Below are 20833 nucleotides of genomic sequence, written 5' to 3' on the forward strand. Positions count from 1 at the left end.
GGTTAAAAAACACATACACACATGATTTAAAAGTATTTTAATGAAATAAACACAGCGGATGTTTTAATATTTTATTGCTCTCTCAATCCATTTGCAGACCCTCGCTTGGCAAAACAATAAACCCACAATATACATACCTTCTGCTGACCCGTCACGTCCCACGAGGTAATCCATCTGAAGGGGTTAAATTAATTTACAAGCAGGAGCCCTGCAAATGCAGCTGTGCTCGTGCTTGTAATTCCCCGGCGAATGAAGGAAATGTAGCAGCATGCTGCGATTTTCTGCGGCCGTAGAACGCCGTATATTACGGATCCGTAATATACGGCTGATAGGACGAGACCCATTGAGAAGCATTGTGCTGTATGTTATGCGAGTTTTACGCACGTAGTTTCTGCGCTCTTACGTCCGTAAAACTCGCATGTGTGACGGCGGCCTAACATATGCCTACCTCAAACCTAATTCTTTTGGTTTTTTTTCAGTCTGCTGCACATCAAGATCCTCCCAGCCGCTCCCAGAGCCGACGTATTCGCGGCCGCGGTCGTCGAGCAGTGAGGTTTTTTTTTTTTTTCTCGATAGTTTTGTGTTTCTGTTTATTAATTTTTTTTTCTTTTTCTTTTCAAAGTATCCACAGCGTGCTCCCAACTCAGACGGTGAGGATATCATCGGCATCGATGTTGAGCGCCTCATCGAGGAGGTCCGCGAGCGGGAGCCGCTGTGGCATATGGCCCACCGCTGGGATTCAGACACACATGTGACCCGTCGGCTCTGGGAGGAAGTATGCCACAACATTTTGCCGAGGTGGGAGGACCTTGATCCAAGGCAGCAGAGTCAGGAATGTAAGTATTCACTTTTCAGTTATGTTTTGAACTTAATGGAATGTGTTTTAATTAACACTTGCTTTTATTCTTGTCTTTACAGGTGAAAGGGTTAGGAAGCGGTGGCGGTCACTCAGGGATCGCTTCAAGAGGGAGTTTAACCAGGAGATGCAGGCCCCGAGTGGCTCATCAGGACATAGAAGACAATGCTATAAATTTAGCCGTGCCCTGTCCTTCCTCAGACAAAGTATGCTGAATAGAGTGTAAGTATTCAACAGGCCATTGAATAAATCACCATGTTTACCTGTATAACTTGTTTGGTTTCAGTCAGCTTTTCCCCTATCAATATATTAATTGTTTTTTTTTCTCTATTTCACAGCACCTTCTCTAGTCATCGGGCACCTGCATCTACCTTGGACCCCTCTGGAGCGATCTCTCAGGAGTCCGCCACCGAGGGCCATGTCGGTAGACCCCACCCCTCTGACCCCTCGTCTGGCCCTTCCGGTACCTCTGCCCCATCCACCTCCACAAGCACTGGAGCAGCATCGCAGCCTTTGTTACTTGAATTTGCTGGTCAAGACGTAGCGTTCCCTTTACCACACCCCTCTGATCCTGCCACCTCTAGTCCACCATTAGGTTCGTGGCGGCAGCGACAGAGGGGTCCGGAAAGGAGCTATGCTCCTGAGTTCTTGCATCTGAATGCAGCCTTCCAAAGTTCTTTCAAAATTTTGGGAGAGCAAGTGACTGCTGGGATCAACATGGTGCAAGCACGCATCAGTGAAAACAGCAGTCGCTTGGATAGGCTGCATTCAGATGCAAGTCAAGCTCCAAGCAACCTTTTTTTTCAATCTATGCTCAGGAGCATGGAAAAGCTTAGTCTTGACGAGCAGATGCAGGTAATGCACGACTGCCATGCTGCTCTAGTGCGGGTCATGTCCAAATCCAAAACTCCCACACAGCCACTACAACTTTCCCTGCCCAGTCCCAATTGACACTCCAGGCCCAATTCCCACCCCAGGCCCAATACCAAGCACAGTCCCAATTCCCACCCCAGGCCCAATACCAAACACAGTCTCAATTCCCACCCCAGGCCCAATACCAAACACAGTCGCAATACGCACCCCAGTCCCAATTCCCATCCCGGCCCCAAATCCAAGTGTCTTCCCCAATGTTTTCTTCCTTGTCCACCTTACCTTCCCCATTTAGTATTCCACCTACCCCAACAACACCCACCGCTGCTCAGCCTCCTGTTTTTTCCCCTCCTTCCACTACACCCCAACCCAGTAGGCTTTCCCCACCTATCGACGTGGTCCAACCTTCCAGCCCTTCCACTACTATCTCCACCCCACACTTTACCGATTTGTAATAATTTGTATGCTGTTATATTTTACCCAAAAAAAAGTTTACAAAAAAAATTTAAAAAAAAAATGGTTTACAAAAAAAAAGGTTTACCAAAAATAAAAGGGTAACCAATGAAGAAGGTTTACCAAAACAAACAAAAAAATATTTACCCCAAAAATTTTTTTTATAAAAAAAAGTATCACAAAATTTGTATTGTAATATATAAAATAAAATTTGGTTTGGTTTAAAAAGAATTTCTTTGTGAATTGCCTTCATTTAAGTATGCTAACTAAATGTACAAAAACATTACACACCACACGTTAGAAGGTATAACATTTGGTTTATTACCCAAAATATACCAAAGTTTTGGACAGTAATTATTAAAAGTTGGCCTTCACAACCATGTAGGACCACGCAGGCCTTCACAACCTCATCCACGGTTTGTGTGTGCAGTCTTATGGCGGTGAGCAGCACGCGCCACTTTGCAGTGAGAATGCCAAATGCACATTCAACAACTCTTCTTGCCCTTGTTAACCAGTAATTGAACACTCTTTTTGTTCGGGTCAAGTCTCTGCTTGAATACGGTTTAAGGAGATGCGGGGACAACTGGAAGGCCTCATCACCCACACAGACATAAGGCATAGGTGGTCCAGTTGTTCCCGGGAGTGCTCTTGCTGGTGGAAAGTCATACATGTCTCCATACAAACAACGGCCCATCGGTGAATTTTTGAATACTTGGGAGTCATTGGACCGGCCATAGGCTCCAATGTCCACAGCCAGAAATTTGCAGTTGGCGTCTGCAATGGCCATGAGTACGATAGAAAAGTACTTCTTGTAATTGAAGAACTCTGAGCCTGATCCTGCCGGTTTGGCTATGCGGATGTGTTTCCCATCTACTGCACCCAAGCAGTTTGGGAAATGGCACAGTTTCTCAAAAAGTTCTGCACTCTGCAGCCAGATGTCCCTTGTCGGTTGTGGCATGTACTCCATGTGCAAGTTATCCCATATAGCGCAGCAGGTAACTTTCACAATTCCGGAAATAGTTGAAACTCCAAGGCGGAACTGGTAGTGTAGTGACGTAAGGGATTCTCCTGTAGCCAAGAAGCTGTGAAAAAAAAAAAAAAAAAAAAAATGTTAGTAAAAATTGCAAAGACCCACATAACATTTTTAAACAATTTACACAAATGTTACATTTTTTTTTTTAAGTTTCAAAAAAATGGCACTGCGGATTTTTTTTGTCTGTTGTAGTGCACATTAAAAACAGCATTTTTACATCTGTGCATTCTTATGCAGCAGGTGTTAAAAAATTAGTAATGGCCACAAACAATAAAAAAAATTAACATGCTGCAGAAAATGCAACGCAGTGTTTCAGCGCAGTATTTTGTGGAGCATGTTCACTGCTGATGTGAAGGTTTAAATATGAACAATGATTTAAAAAAAATAAGAAAAAAAAGAGCTTACCGCAGGGTCACCATCAGCCTCTCCGCTGCTGAAATGGAAAACCTCATGCATGTGTCCTGCCTTTGGATGACATCCCCAACTTGTTCCAGTAACAAATCAAAATGCTCCTGCCTCATCCGAAGATAATAAAAGAATTTCTCCGGGTTCTGGCGCAACTCCATGTACAAAGTGGAATATACACCCCGGGTAATCCGCAGTGCATTAATGGGATGAATCCATAGTCTGCGACGTCGAGGTTGAAGCTTCCTCCGTCTTTCTGCTGCCGCCTCCTTCTCCCGAACCAGTATATCCAGGCGATTTGTCTCAAAAATCACATCGGTAACTACGTTTGCAATCCTCACAAGCACTCCTTCCATCTCTGCCACTTTCTCTAAACCCTTTCAAAGATGGGCTGTAAAAACATTCAATATATAGTTTTCCCTATTTTCCAGTAGCCAATCACATAAGGAGACTCCCATTTTTAGGCAGGGAAAACGGATCTGTCATAAAAACGGATGAAACGGATAGTAAAAACGGACACAACGGATGAAACGGATCCAGTTTTTCGACGGAACCGTCTAGCGGATCTACGACGGATCCGTCGAAATACTGTATGCGTTGCGTCCGTTTTTCACTATTTGTGACGCATCCGTCAATGCGTCGCGCCGACGCTTTGAGATGTCCGCAGAAAAACATTAGTGTGAAAGCAGCCTAACCGATTTTATATTTGAAAAACAATTTATCCATTTAATAAACATTTCAGTGAACATTTATATTCTTTACAATTAGGAAAGATTCCCCTTGACTCATTGAGCACATGAGACAGGACCCTCATACCATGTGGTTCATGGATTTGCATTTTGAACATATACTGACAAGGGGTGGAGATTGACACAAATCCCAATTTAAAAAGGAGTACAATAATGTTCAAGCCAAGAGCATAGGGTTCTATTAAAGAGGTTGTTCACTACTAGCATAACCACTTCGGAATCTGATTTTTTTTTACCCCCATTAAAATAAAAACACCTACACTCAGCTCTGGTGACGTTGCCATTCCAGTGGTATTGCCACTTGCATTCCTAGGGCTCAAGTGAGAATGATATGTCAAGTGAGCCCTGTGCCGAATCAGCACTGGCACACTTGTCCCTGTCTTTGGACATATAAGTAATCAAGAGGAAGTGAGCGACCAGCGGCAGCTCTCATTTCATCTTGATTACTTATATGTCCGAAGGCTGGGACAGTGACGCCAGCACTGATTGGGCGCTTGTCACTTTCAGAGGTATTTTTGAGCTCTGTACTAAGTGGTTGCACAGGTGGGATAATATGGCAGTCACATTTAGGGCCCCTTTCCACTTGCGAGAGAAAAAATGGTCCGATTAACGGACCGAAAAAACGGAGGAAAATCGTGCGAGTGTCATGCGAGTGTCATGCGATTTTTTTATCGCAACATCCGTATGACATCCGTATGACATCCGTATTGCTGTCCGATTTTTACGCACCGGTGTCCTTTGAAAAGCCGGCAATTCAGCGCGGTGTACAGTAAAATCACACTGACAGGTTAGAATAGAGTAGATATATACACATAGAATGTGTATATATACATATATATATGTCAGTGAGACATCTATATATGTATATTTATATTTAATGCAGCGCTAGATAGCATAAAAGCCACTAATTCAATTGCCGGCTTTTGCTCTCTCTTTCACAAACCCGACAGGATATGAGACATGGTTTACATACAGTAAACCATCTCATATCCCTTTTTTTTGCATATTCCACACTTCTAATGTTAGTAGTGTGTATGTGCAAAATTTGGGCGCTGTAGCTGCTAAAATAAAGTGTTAAATGGCGGAAAAAATTGGCGTGGGCTCCCGCGCAATTTTCTCCGCCAGAGTGGTAAAGCCAGTGACTGAGGGCAGATATTAATAGCCTAGAGAGGGTCCATGGTTATTGGCCCCCCCTGGCTACAAACATCTGCCCCCAGCCACCCCAGAAAAGGCACATCTGGAAGATGCGCCTATTCTGGCACTTGGCCACTCTCTTCCCACTCCCGTGTAGCGGTGGGATATGGGGTAATGAAGGGTTAATGTCACCTTGCTATTGTAAGGTGACATTAAGCCAGATTAATAATGGAGAGGCGTCAATTATGTCACCTATCCATTATTAATCCAATTGTATGAAAGGGTTAAAAAAAACACACACACATTATTAAAAAGTATTTTAATGAAATAAACACACAGGTTGTTTTAATATTTTATTGCTCTCTCAATCCACCTGAAGACCCTCGCTTGGCAAAATAATCAACCAACAATATACATACCTTCTGATGAACTGTCACGTCCCACGAAGTAAATCCATCTGAAGGGGTTAAATCAATTTACAGGCAGGAGCTGTGCTAAAGCACTCGTTCGTGCCTGTAAACCCCGGGTGCTGAAAGGAAAGCTGGGTGATCTGTACTTACATTGAGTCGCGGTGAGGCGCCCTCTGCAGGATGAACTCACATGAACTTGAGTGTGGGAACTTTTCCAAGGCTGCAGTTCATGAGAACATCCAGCAGAGGGCGCCTCACCGTGACTCAATGTAAGTACAGATCACCCAGCTTTCCTTTCAGCACCCGGGGTTTACAGGTACGAGTGAGTGCTTTAGCACAGCTCCTGCCTGTAAATTGATTTAACCCCTTCAGATGGATTTACTTCGTGGGAAAATGACAGTCATCAGAAGGTATGTATATTGTTGGTTGATTATTTTGCCAAGCATGGGAGATGGGTGGTCTCGTAGGGTGTCTTGCATTGAAATCTGCTGCAATAACCCGGGCACTGCATTTACCAGACATCAACACAATTTCTATCCGCTCCCCACGTGTTAACCTCTGCAACATGTCAATGTTTTCCCCTCCCATATACTAATGTGCCACAAACAGGAAGTTGATATCACCAACCATTCCCATTTTATTTAGGTGTATCCATATAAATTGTCCACCCTGTACTTCAATGAGGCAGTGAAGATGAGCAATTTGTTTTTCATATATACATATATTCCATGCAATGGAATCAGAGGTGTATATTTCATACGCTCACTGTTAGTTCCCCAATAACCAGCCTAGTAGTGGAAGCAGCCACAATCTCATCCATCACTCATCAGACAATTGCATAATAACGATTGAATGCAGCAGAGTTGCATTGCCTTGACAACTGGTGGCAGCAGTGAGATCTGTGTGATCTCTCCAGTGTCATCTGTGACAAAGTGGTAACAGCAGTGGGTTCTGCATGACCCCTCTGGCTGTTATCTTTGACATATTGGTGGCAGTGGTGGGATTTGCTTGACCCCCCATCTGTGTATCTGTGACATCTGTGTATCTGTGACATACTCCAATACAAGTCATTTTGGCTAATAACTGGGATCACTTTTCAAAGATTTTTGAAGGGTCAAATGTTGACATATTATCACGGAGTGGCTGACCCAGTGTGACACGACCCAACGGTTGGTCAATCACCAAACGGCACAATAACACAACCCCAATGGGATAGGGGAGAGGAAGGCCCTGACAATAGGGAATCAGGGACGGTCACCTCCTGTGCTCTGACCTGAGCCTGTCCCTGATCTCACCTAACACCCTATACAGGTCCTTCCCCCTGCTGATGTCAGGATACCTCGTCCCTAAATGTCACCTATAACTAGCTAGTGTACAGGCGGGAGAGAGGCACTAGCCGCACCACTGCAGGTAAGAAACATAGGGAAGGGACAAGGTAACAAAAATACAACACTTAGCTTTCTTCTGCAAAGCACCACACAGCAGGATTAAGACACCAGATCAACATATTCAGCTGAAGCACCACTGCACCCAGAGGGCTCCTTTACTCGAGCTTGGTCACTGTAGATTGCTCTAACACCGGCAGTCAGCTGATGCATCAGGTGACCTTTTAAAAGATGGTGGGAGTGGTCACTGCCCACATCAGCTGACCCAGCAGCAATGCAATTACACCAGCAGGGAGAAACTGACATTAACTCCCGATGGCCTGAAAGGAAAAAAAGTTTTAAGTTAAAGAAACCCGATCTGCCACAAATCCAAAAATGGATCGTGACACATACCTGTACAGTATACGGTAGTCATCCATAAGTGCCGTTATAAACAGTTTTCTTTCTCTATATGATATTTTATTAATTAGAAATGTATTTACCCAATTTCAAAAACATCCTGATTACAAAAATATTGCTATTATAGCGTATAGCCTTGAAAACTAATGAAATAATTCACAAAGCATGCTGCAATGATTTACACAGCCATGCAGTGATCTCTTAGTAATAGGAATTTGCTTTTCTCGCATGAAGGATGCATGAACTCATAATTGAAAGCAATAAAAACATCATATTACAATTTTTATTCATCTATTAAATTATGCTCATTCATTTTTAAGCTGCAATAATTTAAAGTTCGAGTGTTAATATTCATGCTGTACAGCAAGTGAAAACTCTACTATATTTATCTAGAGAAAGTGTAACACAAATGACTTTAACCCCTTTCTCACATGTGCTGTATATGTAAAGTGCTGCAGTATCTGCATTCCCATACATATACTTCTTCACAATCGCTTGGGCTCATGCTGAGCGCAGCTACGAACAAAGCTAAGCCCTTGATTGGTGCTATAGTGACAGCGACATCAATGGGCATCACAGAGGGAGGAAGCTCCATCTCTGCTCCCATCGGCACAATACAGTTGCAATAAATAACACCAATTCATCACATGCTGTTGATTTTTTATTCTACCTCCCAAAGATTGCAGTATGGCTCAGCTCACATTGCACTGAGCACTTACTTACCAGGGTTTCCGTGTAAATCTCTGAAATACATGACTCAGACGGAACCCCTGGTGGAAGATTCTCAATAAATAGGGCAGATGGAGTCCCTGTGGATGCTGTCTGACCTGTCATCCGGCGGTATCTGTATTTTAGGCATGCATAAAAGCGTGGTCTGCCACAGTTTTGTGCACGTCAGAAAAGGACAATGCTGAGTAGAGGCCAGATGGAGTCCAGAGTAAATCTGCCCCCTTCCTTCTGAGCCCCACAGTGTGCTTAAGCCACGTTTAGCATCCACATGTTGGCATTTCTGCTGTGATGACAGCCTGCCTAAATTACAGGTGCATGACTCCTGAAGCACAAGCTGGGCACTACAATTGTAGTTTGCAATTTTCACTCAGCACCATCCAATACTTCTTGTTTCTGGAAAATACCCATGGAATCAAAACAGTCACTACACTTTTAGATAAATTTCCAAATGAGTACAATTTTTAAAATGGGGTCACCTGGGGGCAGGGGCGAACTGGGTTGGGGGCAGAGGGGCAATTTCCCCCTGGGCTGGTCTCCTAGCTGCAGCTTTGGGCCGTTCAGCCACACATTACTTTAGAAGCCACTCTGTGTTATGATCTGGTGGCCTAGGAGCAGCATGAGACGTACTCTGGAGAAGGTGGTACCTGTACTGACCGCAGACCCTGAACTTAACACCGCAACTAGAAGTAGCCGTGGAATGTACCTAACACTCCCTAGACATCTCGACACAGCCGGAGGACTAAATACCCCTAGAGATAGAAAAGGGAAAACTATCTTGCCTCAGAGAAAATCCCCAAAGGATAGACAGCCCCCCACAAATATTGACTGTGAGAGGAGAGGGAAATAACATACGCAGACTGAAATCAGGATTTAGCAAAGGAGGCCGCTTCTAGCTAAATAGAAAGGATAGGACAGAGTACTATGCGGTCAGTATTAAAACACTAAAAAATATCCACCACAGAAAATACAAAATCTCCACATCTAACTAAAGATATGGAGGGTATATCTGCATCTCCAGAGATACCAGCTTGGCTGAACAAATCCTTATACAGACCAAGCTGGACAAGACAAAACATGAAAATGAACTGAACAATAAGGCCCACAGCATGTGGACTGCAAAAAACAAGGCCAGAACTTATCTTTGTTGAAATGAACAGCAAAGCAGGAGAGACCAGGCAGAGATGTGAATCCTCCAGGAACAATGGACAACTGGCACTGACTAAAGGGTCAAGCAAGACTAAATAGCCCAGTCAGAATTGCAATAAGTGGACACACCTGATGAATGCTGCGATCCAAAGACAGCAGCACTACCACTTATAACCACCAGAGGGAGCCCAAGAGCAGAATTCACAACAGTACCCCCCCCTTGAGGAGGGGTCACCGAACCCTCACCAGAGCCCCCAGGCCGATCAGGACGAGCCAAATGAAAGGCACGAACCAAATCGTCAGCATGAACATCGGAGGCAACAACCCAAGAATTATCCTCCTGGCCATAACCCCTCCATTTGACAAGATACTGAAGCTTCCGCCTCGAAAAACGAGAATCCAAAATCTTCTCAACCACATAGTCCAACTCCCCATCAATCAACACCAAGGCAGGAGGATCAACAGAGGGAACAACGGGCACCACATATTTCTGCAACAAAGATCTATGAAAAACATTATGGATGGAAAAAGAGGCTGGAAGGGCCAAACAAAAAGACACTGGATTGATAATCTCAGAAATCCTATAAGGACCAATAAACCGAGGCTTGAACTTAGGGGAAGAAACCTTCATAGGAACATGACTGGAAGACAACCAGACCAAATCCCCAACCCGAAGCTGGGAACCCACACACCAATGACGGTTAGCAAAACGCTGAGCCTCCTCCTGAGACAACACCAAATTGTCCACAACATGAGCCCAAATTTGCTGCAACCTGTCAACCACAGAGTCCACCCCAGGACAATCAGAAGGCTCAACCTGCCCTGAAGAAAAACGAGGATGAAAACCAGAATTACAAAAGAAAGGTGAAACCAAGGTAGCAGAACTAGCCCGATTATTAAGGGCAAACTCGGCCAATGGCAAGAAAGCCACCCAATCATCCTGATCAGCAGACACAAAGCATCTCAAATAAGTTTCCAAAGTCTGGTTAGTTCGCTCGGTTTTGCCATTTGTCTGAGGATGAAATGCGGAAGAAAAAGACAAATCAATGCCCAGCCTAGCACAAAAGGCCCGCCAAAACCTAGAAACAAACTGGGAACCTCTATCGGACACAATATTCTCCAGAATGCCATGCAAACGAACCACATGCTGAAAAAACAACGGAACCAAATCAGAAGAGGAAGGCAATTTAGGCAAAGGTACCAAATGAACCATCTTAGAAAACCGGTCACAAACCACCCAGATAACCGACATCCTCTGGGAAACCGGAAGATGTGAAATAAAATCCATAGAAATATGCGTCCAAGGCCTCTCAGGGACCGGCAAAGGCAAAAGCAACCCACTAGCGCGGGAGCAGCAAGGCTTGGCCCGCGCACAAGTCCCACAGGACTGCACAAAAGAACGCACACCCTGTGACAAAGAAGGCCACCAAAAGGACCTACCAACCAAATCTCTGGTACCAAAAATCCCAGGATGGCCAGCCAACACAGAACAATGAACCTCAGAAATCACTTTACTAGTCCATCTGTCAGGAACAGTTTCCCCACTGGACAGCGGTCAGGTTTATGTGCCTGAAACTCCTGAAGAACCCGTCGCAAATCAGGGGAGATGGCAGAAAGAATCACCCCTTCCTTCAGAATGCCGACCAGCTCAAGGACCCCAGGGGAATCAGGCAAAAAGCTCCTAGAGAGGGTATCAGCCTTAACATTCTTAAAACCCGGAAGATACGAGACCACAAAATTAAAACGGGAGAAAAACAGGGACCATCGGGCCTGTCTAGGATTCAGCCGTTTGGCAGACTCGAGGTAAATCATATTCTTATGATCAGTCAAGACCACAATACGGTGCTTGGCCCCCTCAAGCCAATGTCGCCACTCCTCAAATGCCCACTTCATAGCCAACAACTCACGATTGCCGACATCATAATTGCGTTCCGCAGGCGAAAACTTTCGAGAAAAGAAGGCACACGGTTTCATCAAGGAACCATCAGAATTCCTCTGAGACAAAACGGCCCCTGCCCCAATCTCAGAAGCGTCAACCTCAACCTGAAAAGGAAGAGAAACATCCGGCTGATGCAACACAGGGGCAGAAGTAAATCTGCGTTTAAGCTCCTGAAAGGCAGCAACAGCCGCAGAGGACCAATTCGTCACATCAGCGCCTTTCTTCATCAAATTGGTCAAGGGTTTAACCACACTGGAGAAGTTGGCAATGAAATGGCGATAAAAATTAGCAAAGCCCAAAAATTTCTGAAGGCTCTTCACGGATGTGCGCTGGATCCAATCATGAATGGCCTGAACCTTAGCCGGATCCATTTGTATAGATGAGGGAGAAAAAATGAAGCCCAAAAAAGAAACCTTCTGTACTCCAAAAAGGCACTTAGACCCCTTCACAAACAAGGCATTATCACAAAGGATCTGAAATACCATCCTGACTTGTTTCACATGAGACTCCCAATCATCTGAAAAAATCAAAATATCATCCAAATATACATTCATGAATTTATCAAGATAATTCCGAAATATATCATGCATGAAGGACTGAAACACAGATGGAGCATTAGAGAGTCCGAAGGGCATCACCAGGTATTCAAAATGGCCTTCGGGTGTATTAAACGCAGTTTTCCATTCGTCACCCTTCTTAATACGAACAAGATTATATGCCCCTCGAAGGTCAATCTTAGTAAACCAACTAGCCCCCTTAATCCTAGCAAACAAATCAGAAAGCAAAGGCAAAGGGTATTGGAATTTGACCGTGATCTTATTCAAGAGGCGATAATCAATACAGGGTCTCAAAGAGCCATCCTTCTTGGCAACAAAAAAAAAACCTGCTCCCAATGGTGAAGAAGATGGCCGAATATGCCCCTTCTCCAAAGACTCCTTAACATAACTCCGCATGGCAGCATGTTCTGGCACAGACAGGTTGAAAAGTCGGCCCTTACAGCCTGGAATCAAGTCAATAGCACAATCACAGTCCCTATGCGGTGGAAGGGAACTGGACTTGGGCTCATCGAATACATCCTGGAAATCTGACAAAAACTCAGGAATTTCAGAAGAGGGGGAGGAGGAAATTGACATCAAAGGAACGTCACCATGAACCCCCTGACAACCCCAACTAGTCACAGACATAGATTTCCAATCCAACACCGGATTATGCACCTGTAACCATGGGAAACCCAGCACAATAGCATCATGCAAATTATGCAAAACCAGAAAACGACAATCTTCCTGGTGAGCTGGCGCCATGCACATGGTCAGCTGTGTCCAAAACTGAGGTTTATTTTTAGCCAACGGTGTAGCATCAATGCCCCTCAAAGGAATAGGACTCTGTAAAGGCTGCAAGGGGAAACCACAACGTCTGGCAAATTCTAAGTCCATTAAGTTTAAAGCGGCGCCTGAATCCACAAATGCCATGACAGAAAATGACGATAATGAACAGATCAGGGTCACAGATAACAGAAATTTAGGTTGTACAGTACTGATGGTAACGGAACTAGCGATTCTCTTGATACGCTTAGGGCAATCAGAAATAACATGAGCAGAATCGCCGCAGTAAAAACACAACCTATTCTGACGTCTGAACCCTTATCGTTCAGCTCTAGACACAATCCTATCACACTGCATAGGCTCAGGGCTCCGCTCGGAAGACAACGCCATAGTGTGCACAACTCTGCGCTCACGCAAGCGCCGATCAATCTGAATGGCCAGAGACATAGAATCACTCAGACCAGCAGGCGTGGGGAACCCCACCATAACATCTTTAATGGATTCAGAAAGACCCTTTCTGAAAATTGCCACCAAGGCATCCTCATTCCATTTAGTCAGCACAGACCATTTTCTAAATTTCTGGCAATACGATTCTGCCGCTTCTTGACCCTGACACAGGGCCAACAAGGTCTTCTCAGCATGATCCACTGAATTAGGTTCATCATACAATAACCCAAGCGCCTGGAAAAAGGTGTCTACATTAAGCAAAGCCGGATTCCCAGGTTCCAGGGCAAATGCCCAATCCTGGGGGTCACCACGCAGCAGAGATATAACAATTTTAACCTGCTGGATGGGATCACCAGAGGAACGGGGTTTCAGAGCTAAAAACAGTTTACAGTTATTTTTAAAGCTCAAAAATTTGGACCTGTCCCCAAAAAACAAATCAGGAGTTGGAATTCTAGGCTCTAAAACCGGAGTCTGAATGATATAATCGGAAATACCCTGTACTCTAGCAGCAAGTTGATCCACACGAGAAGCCAATCCCTGAACATCCATGCCAGCGCCAAACTCCTGAGCCACCCAGAGGTAAAGAGGGAAAAAAAACACAACAGACTACAGAAAAAAAAATGGCTCAGCACTTTCCTTCCCTTCTTCTGAGATGCGATTAACTCATTGTTGGCCAGTTGTACTGTTATGATCTGGTGGCCTAGGAGCAGCATGAGATGTACTCTGGAGAAGGTGGTACCTGTACTGACCGCAGACCCTGAACTTAACACCGCAACTAGAAGTAGCCGTGGAATGTACCTAACACTCCCTAGACATCTCGACACAGCCGGAGGACTAAATACCCCTAGAGATAGAAAAGGGAAAACTATCTTGCCTCAGAGAAAATCCCCAAAGGATAGACAGCCCCTCACAAATATTGACTGTGAGAGGAGAGGGAAATAACATATGCAGACTGAAATCAGGATTTAGCAAAGGAGGCCGCTTCTAGCTAAATAGAAAGGATAGGACAGAGTACTATGCGGTCAGTATTAAAACACTAAAAAATATCCACCACAGAAAATACAAAATCTCCACATCTAACTAAAGATATGGAGGGTATATCTGCATCTCCAGAGATACCAGCTTGGCTGAACAAATCCTAATACAGACCAAGCTGGACAAGACAAAACATGAAAAAGAACTGAACAATAAGGCCCACAGCATGTGGACTGCAAAAAACAAGGCCAGAACTTATCTTTGTTGAAATGAACAGAAAAGCAGGAGAGACCAGGCAGAGATGTGAATCCTCCAGGAACAATGGACAACTGGCACTGACTAAAGGGTCAAGCAAGACTAAATAGCCCAGTCAGAATTGCAATAAGTGGACACACCTGATGAATGCTGCGATCCAAAGACAGCAGCACTACCACTTATAACCACCGGAGGGAGCCCAAGAGCAGAATTCACAACAACTCTGTACGTTCATTTGCTCTTTGGTATCCCAACAAGCAGCCTCATGCTGATTGGTGGAGCAGAGGTCACTCGAGGCTGCAATGTCCTTCCAGCTCTCTGATTGGTGGAGAAGCTGTCAATAGAGGCTGTACTCTATTCTTCCTGCACAGTGTGCTCCCTTACCAATCGGAGAGCAGGAAGCAGACAGTGCAGCACCGCTGAGGAGGCTGCTGGTTGCCCCACACCATGTGTAAAAACCTTGTGCAGAAGTGTGAGTAGCTGCATGCAATCAAGGAGGCTTACGGTAAGGTGTCTCTTTGTTTCTTATTAGTGTGGGGGGATGCATGGTTGAAACTCAGCTGGGGGGAGCTATTGGGGTACAAATCTGTAGGGCAGGCAGAAATAGGAGTGGAATTTTCTGTATGTCTCAATCTGTGTGATTAAATGCAGTCTCAATTCCTCAATTCACTGTATTCCCGTGTGTTTACATGTATGTGTGCGTGATGACATGTGTATGTGTAAATGCTTGTTCTTGATGAAGTGGGTATGTGTGCATCCGTGTATGTGGTGAAATGTGTGGGTATATGTGGTGATATGTGTACAGTACATGTGCGTCTGTGTGTGTAAACTGTGTATATGCGCAGCCGTGTACGTGGTGACCTGCATGGGTGAGTATGTATGTGATGACTTGTGTGTGTATGAGTGTGTACATGTTGACCTGTGTGTGTATGAGTGTGTACGTGGTGACGTGTGTATGAGTGTGTACGTGGTGACCTGTGTGTGTATGAGTGTGTACGTGGTGACCTGTGTGTGTATGAGTATGTACGTGGAGACCTGTGTGTGTATGAGTCTGTACGCGGTGACCTGTGTGTGTATGAGTGTGTACGTGGTGACCTGTGTGTGTATGAGTGTGTACGTGGTGACCTGTGTGTGTATGAGTGTGTACGTGGTGACCTGTGTGTGTATGAGTGTGTACGTGGTGACCTGTGTGTGTAAGAGTGTGTACGTGGTGACCTGTGTTTGTATGAGTGTGTACATGGTGACCTGTGTGTGTAAGAGTGTGTACATAGTGACATGAGTGTGTATGTGGTCATGTGGGTGTGAGTGTGTACATGGTGACATGTGTGTATGAATGTGTACGTGGAGACCTGTGTGTGTATGTGATGATGTTTGCATCCGTGTACATGGTGACGTATGTGAATTTGCAGTGACGTATGTATACGTGCGTCCGTTTACATGGCGATGTACACATGAATACATTTGTATGTGTGCATAGGAACATGTGTATGTGTGTGGGTATATACGTGGTGATGTTTGTGCCTCTGGTGACCTGTATATGTGTGCATCCGTGTAAATAGTAACGTGCGTGTGTCTGTGTACGTGGGGATATTTAGTTGCAAATCCCTGTTAATGCGCGGCAAGCTTGGGGTATGCACACCAGATTTATCAACGCACTTTGTGTTCACAGTGAAGCAGCGGTGACACAGGACTCTGTGAGCCACTAGCACTAACTTTGAAAATCTCGTGTTTGGCTGTGTCCTACATCGCTGCTGCCTCCCTGGGCATGCGAAGGACGGCAATCAAGCTGGGGTGCCTGCATACAGCTTCACTGCGTCTTTGTAGGGTGGTGGTAGAAGCTATGGGATGTCACTGGTGCCACTCACTGCACCCCCTTATGACCTCTTGTTTCACAGTTAGAAGATGTGATGGCAGAGATAGAAGCACATCTCCTATAGACTCTGTCACCATGGTTACAAGATATCTTCAGAGGTTAATCTTAAAGGGAACCTGTCAACAGAAAAAATGATATCAACCTGCCGATATGGGGTTAATCTGCAGGTTAGTACCATTCCTAACCTGCCCGGCGCCTGCACTTAGTCAAACACTGCAGGGAGAAAATTAACTTTATTCTCCATGTAGCATTCGCGTTTTAGTCATGCAGATGGCACCAACACAGGTTTAGTCACCGCTCTGAGTCTACAGAGCAGCGGCTGTAACCGCACCCTCGCATTGACTGATGCTTTGCATTGGGGAGGGCTGTCAGTCAGGGCTGGGGGTGCAGTTACAGCCATCATTCAGTATATTCAGAGCGGTGACTGAACCCGCGCCGGCACTTCCCACACCCCGTGACTAAAACCCGAACACTGGTGGGGCAAATAAAGTTCATTTTTTCCCCTGCGGCATTCGGTTAAGTGAGGGCGCTGGGCAGATTAGTAACACTATTAACCTGCAGTTTATTCCCATAGCTGCAGGTTAATACCGTTTTTCTGCAACCAGGTTCCCTTTAAACAAAACACCACAGGAAATGAAGTAAAAAAAAATACTTTTAGAGATTAGATAGGTAGAGAGTAGTGATGAGCGAGCATGCTCGGGTGTTCTCCGAGTATTTTGGGCGTGCTCGTAGGTTATGTTTGTGTCACCACAACTGCATGATTTGCGGCTGTTAGACAACCTGAATACATGTGGGGATTCCATAACAAACAGGCAACAGCATTTATTGTGTGTAACACTTTACAGTATGGCTGCTAAGAAGTAGAGTTGAGTCAATATTTTTGGAATCGATCACCGAATTTGCCATATTTGTGCCATATTGTTACCAATATAGTCGGTCATTTTTACTCCCATTGACTCCAATGACATTCGGTGAATATTGCAAATACAATATTTGCTGCTGCGCATAATCAAAACTGAATTTTGAAAAATTTGCTCAACTCTACTAAGAAGACAATTTAAGCTTATTATGTATGAAATGGTTTCTTATGAGTTGCACCTCGGATGTGCACTACTCACGCTGAATGCTATGTGAAACCTTAGACTCCTTAACATAAAGATGGGCCACTACTCCTGGGCCAGTGCTTTGTGTTTGCCCCCCAGGCTAAAATTTGCCAGCCAGCCCCAGCCTGGGGGAAAATCTGCTCTTCTGGCACTTAGGGGCTCTGTATATGGAGTCTGCAAATTATTCTAGGAAAATCTGTACTCCAGGAGGCAAATAGCGCTGCATCCTTCTCAAGTCTCACCGTGTGGCTAAGCAGTACTGTATAGACACTAATGGGGTATTTCTATATTCAGCAGAAATCGTGGAACAAATTTTGGTGTCATTTTTACCCATTTCCCAGTGTGAAAATGTAAAATCTGGGGCTAAAACAAAATTTTGGTGGTACAAATTTAATTTCATTAAATTTTTTTGTAAAAAATAGAAATTGCTGGTCAACTTTGAACCCTTATAACTTCCTAACAAAAAAAAATATGATTCAAAGATTGTGCTGATGTAAAGTAGACATGTGAGAAATGTTATTTATTAACTATTTTGTGTGACATATCTCTCTGATTTAAGAGCATAAAAATAAAAAGTGTGAACATTGCAAAATTTTCTAAATTTTCGCCAATTTTGTTTTTTTCCACAAATAAGCATGTTATATTGAAGAAATGCTACCAATATCATGAAGTACAATATGTCTCAAAAAAGAAGTCTGAGAATCCTTTGGATCTGTTGATGCGTTGCAGAGTTATTGCCTCATAAGTAGGGTTGAGCGAAACGGGTCGTTCATTTTCATAAGTCGCCGACTTTTGGCAAAGTCGGCGTCTCATGAGACCCGACCCGATCCCTGTGTGGGGTCGGCCATGCGGTACGCGATCTAGGCGCGAAAGTCGCGTTTCGTATGACGCGTTTAGCGCCATTTTTGTAGCCAATGAAGGAGCGGTAGAGTGCTGACGTAGGTGTTAGGGGGCGTACACAACAACAGGCATTTTTTTTCGCGTGCATTACAGCGATGTGCAAAGTGTAAAATGAGCGTTCTGGGAGCGATGTGGAAAATCAGCGTTTAGGGGGAGAGAGAGAGAGAAAGAGAGAGATTTAAAAAATAATATTAAAAAAATTTCTTCATTGGGTTTCGTGTTTCGGCCGAAACCCGACTTTTCACGGTGGTCGGCCGATTACACTCGACTCGACTTTTAAGACAGTCGGGTTTCACAAAACCCGACTCGACCCTAAAAAACTAAAGGTCGCTCAACCCTACTCATAAGGTAACAATGTTCAAAATTCTAAAATTTGGCCTGGCCATGAAGGTGAAAACAGGCTTGGGGTGAAAAGGAAGGTGAAAGATGCAAAATACAGTGTTTTTAATAGCAAAAAATGCTGGGCAAGATGTTTTTATTTTATGCTGGAAAAATAATAATAATGCAATACATATGCCAATACATATGTTCCTTATTTCACTTAACTTGAGTTTAGGTTTGAGGCCTTTTTTTAAATTGCAGCAGGTCCTGTAATAGTGTTTCCATTATTTACGACTGTGAACCAGCATTTTTTTAATTATTATTATTTTTATTTATTTTTTAATCTTATATGTTAATGTGTTAGGGGGGAATTTTTGTTGTGTTTTATATTCATGTGATTCTATGAGGAATCTAGAAATCGCATCAAGTTTGAATTGGATGATTTGTGATATTTAAATGGCAACACATTAATTTACAAAAATACAGACCAAAGATCTGCTGAAAAATACCGGAAAAGAACACATTCCAAAAAAAGTGTGTGTGAAGGCTTGAGCCCGCAGCAGTGATCGAAGGTAAAAGGTCTACCACTGGTCACTGAAGTCAGCTGATGGGACTATTGCTCCCATCAGCCTATGCCTGCTGTCACTAATAATATTACCATAGGGTATTCCAAAACATTGGCCGCAGAAGCAGTGCGAAACGCGTGTCGGGGCAGAGGGACGCCGAGGGATCTCCACGTGGCTGCACAATAGGTAACATAACCTCTTTATAGTAATTAACTTTGAGTAAAATCATGTTATATCATTATGCATATAGGCATAGGGGGATAAATATAGATCTAACCTAGCAAAAAGTATACTAATAGTTGATTTTCGGCCCCACATATATCAAAAGTGCTTAAGGAATTCTATTAACCTTTACACAGTGAGAAACTAAGTTATATTTAATTAGGGGTAATTATTAGAGGCTGAACTTTATCTTTAACTACAGAGGGATGTTTACTTTATTGTATATGCGGCCAATGTTTTGGAATACCCTATGGTAATTGAGTCCCTCTTCTTACATTTTGGTTTTTAATGTTTATAAATAAAGCAATATTTTAATGAAAAGTACTACTTTGGAGATCATTCTTTATTGATGTCTGGTCACCATTATAGTGAATATCATTTAATATGGTAGTGCATTACCCTCAATGTTGAAGGGTGTAGTTATTTTGGGCACCCTATTGTGAATAAATGCCGCTAATAATAGCGAGAGCAGGCGGTGGCTGATTGCAGTATTCATCAGCTGGCGCCTGAGCTCTAAATAAATAATTAAATTAAAAAAAATTGGCTTGGGTTCCCCTGTATTTTTGATAACCAGCCAGACAAAACTGACAACTGTGGACGGCATCCCTCAGCTGTCAGCATTAGCAAGGCTGGTTATCAAGAATATAGGAGTCCTCATGCTGTTTTTTTAATGATTTAAATAAATATAAGGGTGCTTCTACTCAATACTGAGCAAAGGGTCTGAATACTTACAGTATGACCATGTGATATTTCAGTGTTTCTTTTTTATTAAATTTGCAAAAATCTCTACATTTCTGTGTATTTTTCAGTCAAGATAGGGTGCAGAGTGTACATTAATGTGAAAAAAATGAACTTTTTTGAATTTACCAAATGGCTGAAATGAAGCAAAGAGTTAAAAATTTAAAGGGGTCTGAATACTTTCTGTACCCACTGTAAAACCGTATACTCACCATATTAATCCTCTGCATTCCTCTACAAGTGCTATCCGGGTTTCCTGATGATCCACATACCTCCTTTCCGAGGTGGATGAGCATGTGATCACTGTAGCCAATCACTGGCTGCAGAAATGATATGTTAAAGGGAACCTGTCACCCCCAAAATCGAAGATGAGCTAAGCCCCCCAGCATCAGGGGCTTAGCTACAGCATTCTGCAATGCTGTAGATAAGCCCCCGATGTATCCTGAAGGATGAGAAAAACAGGTTAGATTATACTCACCTGGGAGGCGGTCCGATCCGATGGGCGTCGCGGTCCGGTCCGGGGCCTCCCATCTTCATAGGATGACGTCCTCTTCTTGTCTTCACGCCGGGCCTCTCTGACCTTTCCCAGTGCCTGCGCACTGC

Source organism: Ranitomeya variabilis, chromosome 6 (assembly GCF_051348905.1).
Source record: "Ranitomeya variabilis isolate aRanVar5 chromosome 6, aRanVar5.hap1, whole genome shotgun sequence".
In the NCBI taxonomy this organism is placed as follows: domain Eukaryota; kingdom Metazoa; phylum Chordata; class Amphibia; order Anura; family Dendrobatidae; genus Ranitomeya; species Ranitomeya variabilis.